At 39.1% G+C, this 7,715-nt stretch overlaps 1 pseudogene; it reads left to right on the top strand.

Annotated features, from left to right (window-relative positions):
• The first annotated feature begins 1,592 nt into the window (after positions 1-1,592).
• On the top strand, positions 1,593-2,029 carry LOC110132794 (cytochrome c oxidase subunit NDUFA4 pseudogene; annotated as a pseudogene).
• The last annotated feature ends 5,686 nt before the right edge of the window (positions 2,030-7,715 follow it).

Below are 7,715 nucleotides of genomic sequence, written 5' to 3'. Positions count from 1 at the left end.
GGTAGTTTGAGCATTCTTTGGGATTGCCTTTAGTTGGGATTGGAATGAAAACTGACCTCTTCCAGTCCTGTGGCCACTGCTGAGTTTTCCAAATTTGCTGGCGTATTATGTGCAGTACTTTCACAGCATCATCTTTCAGGATTTGAAATAGCTCAACTGGAATTCTATCACATCCACTAGCTTTGTTCGTAGTGATGCTTTCTAAGGCCCACTTGACTTCACATTCCAGGATGTCTGGCTCTAGGTGAGTGATCACACCATTGTGATTATCTGGGCCATGAAGATTTACTTTTTGTACAGTTCTTCTGTGTATTCTTGCCACCTCTTCTTAATATCTTCTGCTTCTGTTAGGTCCATGCCATTTCTGTCCTTTATTGAGCCCATCTTTGCATGAAATGTTCCCTTGGTATCTCTAGCTTTCTTGAAGAGATCTTTAGTCATCCCTATTCTGTTGTTTTCCTCTATTTCTTTGCATTGATCACTGAGGAAGGCTTTCTTATCTCTCCTGGCTATTCTTTGGAACTCTGCATTCAAATGGGAATATCTTTCCTTTTCTCCTTTGCTTTTCACTTCTCTTCTTTTCACAGCTATTTGTAAGGCCTCCTCAGACAACCATTTTGCCTTTTTGCATTTCTTTTCCATGGGGATGGTCTTGATCCCTGTCTCCTGTACAATGTCACGAACCTCCGTCCATAGTTCATCAGGCTCTCTGTCTATCAGATCTAGTCCCTTAAATCTATTTCTCACTTCTACTGTATATTCATAAGGGATTTGATTTAGGTCATACCTGAATGGTCTAGTGGTTATCCCTACTCTCTTCAGTTTAAGTCTGAATTTGGCAATAAGGAGTTCATGATCTGAGCCACAGTCAGCTCCAGGTCTTGTTTTTGCTAACTGTATAGAGCTTCTCCATCTTTGGCTGCAAAGAATATAATCAATCTGATTTCGGTGTTGACCATCTGGTGATGTCCATGTGTAGAGTCTTCCTTTGTGTTGTTGGAAGAGGGTGTTTGCTGTGACCAGTGTGTTCTCTTGGCAAAATTCTATTAGCCTTTGCCCTGCTTCATTCTGTACTCCAAGGCCAAATTTGCCTGTTACTCCAGGTGTTTCTTGACTTCCTACTTTTGCATTCCAGTCCCCTATAATGAAAAGGACATCTGTTTTGGGTGTTAGTTCTAAAAGGTCTTGTAGGTCTTCATAGAACCGTTCAACTTCAACTTCTTCAGCATTACTGAAGTTCACAGACCCTGTCAATTCTTTCCCCAGACTCCACTCCATAACACTGTTCTAGAGTTATTTTCATGAGGAACCCAAAGTCCTAGAGGCCATTTCTTGTTCTTAGATCCTTCATGGGAAAAGTGGAGCTAGGATTTCTCTAGATTTGCCTAGTAGAAAGTTTTAGTTCAATTGGCTTGTTTCAGAACTGGGATGCAAAATCCTTCATTTCCTTTCCCTCAATGTTTTTCAAACACTTTGGCCTACAGCCCATAATAAGAAATGCATTTTGCATTGAGACCCAGTGCACATACACACAACTGCAAGTAAAATTTCACGAAACAGCTTAGTCTCCGGCCTTGCGGCATAGTTTTTCCTCTCGGTTTGGGCTCGAGGCCTCTGTCGCAACCATGCTCCGCCAGATCATCGGTCAGGCCAAGAAGCACCCTAGCTTGATCCCCCTCTTCATATTTATTGGAGCAGGAGGGACTGGAGCAGCACTGTATGTCACACGCCTGGCATTGTTCAATCCCGATGTCAGTTGGGACAGAAAGAATAACCCAGAACCCTGGAACAAACTAGGTCCTAATGATCAGTACAAGTTCTACTCTGTGAACGTAGATTACAGCAAACTGAAGAAAGAAGGTCCAGACTTCTAAATGAAATATTTCACTTAAAGCTGCTTAGAATGAAGGTCTTCCAGAAGCCATCCGCACAATTTTCCACTTAACCAGGAAATATTTCCCCTCTAAATGCACGGAATCATGTTGGTGTATTGTATTGGGGTTTACACTGATGAATAAATAGTCTGAAACTTGAAAAAAATTTCAAGAAACAATACCTGACTATACATAATATATGTATAGTACATAGTTTGCTAAGGTTGTCATAGAAAAATATGACAGACCATAGAGATTAAACAGCAGAAATTTATTTCCTTTCAATTCTGAAGTCTGGAAGTCCAAGATCAAAGTGTCAGCAGGTTTCTCCTGAGGGCTGTCTCCTTGGCTTATAGATGGTTACCATCTCACTGCGCAAGCATATCATTGGTGCCTCTGTCCTAATCCCCTTTTAATATAAAAACACCAGTCAGTTTGAATTGGGAGCTATCCTAATGGCCTCGTTTTAACTTAATCTCTTCTTTAAAGGCCCTATTTCCAAATATAGTCACATTCTAAGGTACTGAAAGTTTTAGGATTTCAGAGTATGAATTTGGGAAAGGGAAGACACAATTCAGCTCATGATATATAGTAAAAACACACCTATATTTATATAAAATGTTATTTACTAATAATTAAATATAATAGGCAAATTCTCCCCCTGAAAACAAATTGAGAAAGATGTTATGTATATCACAGTGAACAGGCTTGCTTGTTGGTAAGTTCAGTACAGTCTGAAACACTGGGACGATGTGACACACACAGCTGATGCACTGTCAGGTCTATCTTCTGATATTTGTCAGGTCAGGGCTGAAAATTGTCATTCATGCTAACAGGTCCCCGAGAACAGTGATTATGAGAATAATATGTTCTTTTGCACTTGATAATTGAATTTTTTTCATCTTAATGTCTTAGCATCATACTTCAGGGTAAATTAGTTCAATTATCAACAAATGGATATTTTATCTAAATAGTTTACATTAACATTTCAGATTTTTCTTTTGGAAAGTAATGAACAGAAGTTTGAGACAGATGATGTGAGATGTAACAATTTCTCTGTTCACACTATCTTCTTTGTAACATTTTCTTACTATCGTAGCTAGGGCAATCACTTTTTTTTTAACTTGTAACAAGTTTAAAAAACTTGACCCCTTAAACATCCTGAATCTGTTGAAATCATGTTTCTCTGTGGTTTCATATTTAGTTTAAAAGAATAGAAAAATTAAATATTCCAATTTTGTTGCCCAAATATCATCTTTTGAAAAAATTGGCTTCGTTTCTAAATTTTATGTGTGTATTTTTGGCTGTGCTGGGTGTTTGTTGCTGTGCAGGGTCTTTCTTTAGTTGCCACGCGCAGGCTTCTCACTTCAGTGGCTTCTTTCGTTTCAGAGAACAGCCTCTGGGCGCACAGGCTCTTTAGTTCCAGCTCTCAGGCTCCAGAGCCTGGACTCAGTAGCTGTGGCACACGGGCTTAGTCGCTCTGTGACACGTGGAATATTCCCAGGCCAGGGATCGAACTGATGTCCTGCCATCAGCAGGAGGATTTCTACCCACTGTACCAACAGGGAAGTCCCCAAATATCATCTTTATAATATTTGTCTAAAGAGATTGATTTTCAACTAGAAAATGTGTTTCGAACTCTAGCACCCATAGCCAGTGCTTAGAACTGTTTCTAACAATGACTTGACTAGGATATAATGAGTGGGTCTGATTTGCCCCAGCTTCTGATGAGACCTGTGTCTTAAATTTGGCTACTCAGCAACCTTACTTTAACAAAATTAACAACTTCATGTCATTAGTCAGTACGTCCAGGGATTTGGCAAAATTCCATTGGATGGCAGTGTTTTATGGTACATAAAATAGTGATTCCAATCAGCATTGGTATTAGCGGCATAGATATTAGTTATCTACGCTTTGTTCTTTGACAATATTTGCCACTCCATAGCTTCTCATTCTTTTTTTAAATCTTTATGTTATATTGGACTATAGTTGATTAACAAGGTTGTATTAGTTCTAAGTGTACGTAACTTCTCATTCTTTTATTACATTTTTAGTTTAACGTGTATTATTCAACATTGTGCTTTTCCAATTCTATAAATTTCCATTTGTACTTAAGGTTAATTTTCTACCTTTTTACTGTGTTTATTGATTTTATCTTAGGGCAAATATAAGAGATAAAATGCAAGATGCTGTGGTTAGAGCAACAATAAAGATAAAATCATAAAGGAGAATGTTTAGGTTGGCTTTGAAGAAAAGATCAGGTGGCCCATGGGGTAGTTTCTAATACACTCTCTTTGATAAGCATCTAGCATTTTTTTAATTTTAAAATTTTTATTTTTATCTTGGAGTATAGTTGATTTACAATGTTGTGAGGTTAACTGTAGACAGTACTAATAAGCACCATAAGAAGAGGCCTGTTTTGTTCACTGCTATATCCCCAGCACTTGGAGCAATGCCTGGCTCACATTAGGCACTCAATATGTGATAAATATGCATATAAATACTCCATACAACAGCCTTGCCACACATATCAGATATTAACTTGAAAGAGTTGTATGAATTACACCCTCATTGTTCTCATTGAGGTGGACTGAAAATTCAATATGTATTCTTTTAAATGTTTATCAGTGGCGCAGATGAGATGAAACATTTCACTGTCACTTAAAGATATCTTTAAATTTATTACTTTGTTTATAAAAGGTGAAATGTCTTATATCCATGCATGATGGGAGAGTAGTTCTTTATATTCTCTCTTCTTTGCCACAGAATATGTCTTTAAATGTGACATTTAAAGGGTATTTTCACTAATATTTATATAACCGATAAGAAATTGGGATGGTAATTTTACTTATTTTTTCTTTCTTTCAATGTATGGATACTTAAAGGGCTTATCCATATGTTCAACAGGAGTTAACTATTTATATGCTGTGGTAGAAGTCAAGATTCATTTTTTTTCATACAAAAATTCAGTTGTTCCAGCAATTGTTATTCAAAAGATTATTATTGGGTTGACCAAAAGGTTCATTCATTTTTTTTTTCTGTAAGATGATTCTAGTACCACTTAGTTGTCTTTGACTTCATTTGAAACTATTGTGACAGCTGTCATATTAGCATGCATTTTGTTAAAAACTTATCAAAATTGGTGAATTTTTGTGTAGCCATTTTAATATTGAAGATGGAAGAAAAAAGCAACATTTTTGGCATATTATGCTTTATTATTTCAAGAAAGGTAAAAACACAACTGAAATGTAAAAAATGTTTTTTGCAGTGTATGCAGAAGGTGCTATGAATAATTGAACACACCAACAGTGGTTTGTGAAGTTTCTTGTTGTAGATTTCTCACTGGACAATGCTCCATGGTGGGGTAAACCAGTTGAAGTTGATGGTGATCAAATTGAGACATTAATCAAAAACAATCAATCTTATACCATGAGGGAGACAGTTGACATACTCAAACTATAGGCATCAAGCATTGGAAATCATTTGTGCCGGCTTGGTTATGTTAATTGCTTTGATGTTTGTATTCCACAGAAGTTAAGCCAAAAAAACCTTCTTGATTGTATTCCTGCCAATGATTCTCTATTTAGATGTAAAAATTCCACTTTTAAAACAAATTGTGAAGGGTGATTAAAAGTGGATATTGTACAATATTGTGGAATGGAAGAGATTGGTGCAGCAAGTGAAATGAACTACCACCAACCATGCCAAAGGTCAGTCTTTATCCAAAAAAGGTGATGTTATGTATATGGTGGGATTGGAAGAGAGTCCTTTATTATGAGTTTTTTCCAGAAAAACCAAATAATTTGTTCCAGCACTTCTCCCAATTAGATTGATTGAAGGCAGCACTCTACTACAAGAATCCAGAATTAGTCAACAAAAAAGGCATAATTTTCCATCAGGATCCCACAAGACCATATGTTTCTTTGATGACCAGGCAAAAACTGTTACAGTGTGGCTGGGAAGTTCTGATTCATCCACCATATTCACCAGACATTGCACCTTCAGATGTCCATTTATTTTTGGTCTTTACAAAATTCTCTTAATGGAAAAAATTTCAATTCCCTGGAAGACTGTAAAAGGCACTTGGAACAGTTCTTTGCTCAAAAAGATAAAAGTTTTGGGAAGATGGAATTATGAAATTCCTGAATGAATTTCCTTATGAAATTATGAAATTCCATATGCCTGAAAAATGGCATAAGGTAGTGGAACAAAATGGTAAATATGTTGTTTAATAAAGTTGTTGGTGAAAATGAAAAATGTGGCTTTTATTTTTACTTAAAAAAAAACCAAAGGAACTTTTTGGCCAACCAAATATATCCCCATTGAATAATCTTTGCACCATTTTGAAATGAAATTAATCATTTACTAGAGGGAGTTATTTCTAGACTCTATTCTGTTCCACGAATGGCACATTTAAACTTGCATACTTGATCCATTGATCAGTCATGTCTGACTTTTTGTGATTCCATGGACTGTGGCCTGCCAGTCTCTTCTGTCCATGGAATTTTCCAGGCAAGAATTCTGGAGTGGGTTGCCATTTCCTACCCCAGGGAATCTTCCCAACCCAAGGACTGAACCCTCATCTCCTGTGTCTCCTGCATTGGCAGGCAGATTCTTTATCACTGCACCACCTGGGAAGCCCTCACATCTATCCTTACTGAAATAAAATACCATGTGGTAGTCATTGGGCTTCCCTGGTGGCGCAGTGGTAAAGAATCTGCCTGCAATGCAGGAGACCAGGCTTCGATCCCTGAGTGGGAAGTTCCTCTGGAGAAGGGAATGGCAACCTACTGCAGTATTCTTGCCTAGAGAATCTCAAGGACAGAAGAGTCTGGCAGGCTACAGTCCATAGGGCTGCACAGAGTCAGGCACAACTGAACCAACGAAGCAGCAGCAGCAGCATGGTCCTTGTTATGGCAGCTTTATAGTAAGGTCTGGAAAGGCGTGGCGTCAGGTATTATATGTCCCAGTGACCAAGGACACGGGTTCTCCTCTAGAAGAGAAAGCAGCCTGACTAGTACCTCCTGGACCACCTGCAGAACAATGAGATGGTAAATGTGGGGTTTTGTTTTAACAGCAGTAGAAAACTAGATGCATACTAGAGAGCACACAAACCAAAGGAAGAGCTGAAGGCAGGGATGCGGGGTGGGGGGGGGGGGTGGGGGAGCAGGAGCCCAGGCAGCTCCGGCTTTCTGTTGTATCAGAACCTTGAGGGGTTGCCACGGGTTACTGGGTCCATGCAAGTCTCCAGTTCATGAGAAAGGATTCACTCTTCCAGTGCGGCCCACACTCTTCCTGTGGTCAGGGGCCAGGGCCGAGTGATGGGCAGAATCACACTCAAGGGTTGTGAAGATGAGTAGTTTCTAACAGGAAGGAATATGGATCAGTTGCTCACTGCAACATTCAGTCATGGTTCTTAACTGAGATTTCCAAGTCCACACAGGCCTGGGAGTAAAAGCATTGTTATAGTAATGGTCACGAATTATTAGTTCTTATAGTCTGGCTTCACCTCTTTGTAGGGCAGATTTTTGTATGTATGTAATGGTTCCAAAGGGTGGCAATGGACATGTTTTGTTGGGCTCTGCACACCTAGTGTCTGTGGAATCCCCGCCACTCAGTGTATAGGTACAGTGAGTGGGTGATTCTTCCTGTCTGCTCCATGGGACATGTGCCATTGTCTTCAGCTCTGGCTGCTAGGATAACCTCTCTTGTCCCTGCTCATACCACAGGCAATAACCGAGGCTCTGCTGTGGGCACACTCAACTCTGATCTGGCAGCCATTCCTGGGAATGGGGCCCAGGACACTGGCATTTTTTTAACCATGGACAATGCTCCCATGTA

The sequence above is a fragment of the Odocoileus virginianus genome, unplaced genomic scaffold (assembly GCF_023699985.2).
Source record: "Odocoileus virginianus isolate 20LAN1187 ecotype Illinois unplaced genomic scaffold, Ovbor_1.2 Unplaced_Contig_10, whole genome shotgun sequence".
NCBI classification, from domain to species: Eukaryota; Metazoa; Chordata; class Mammalia; order Artiodactyla; family Cervidae; genus Odocoileus; species Odocoileus virginianus.
The sequence above is the reverse complement of the archived record's forward strand: the minus strand, read 5'-3'. Positions and strand labels throughout refer to the sequence as shown.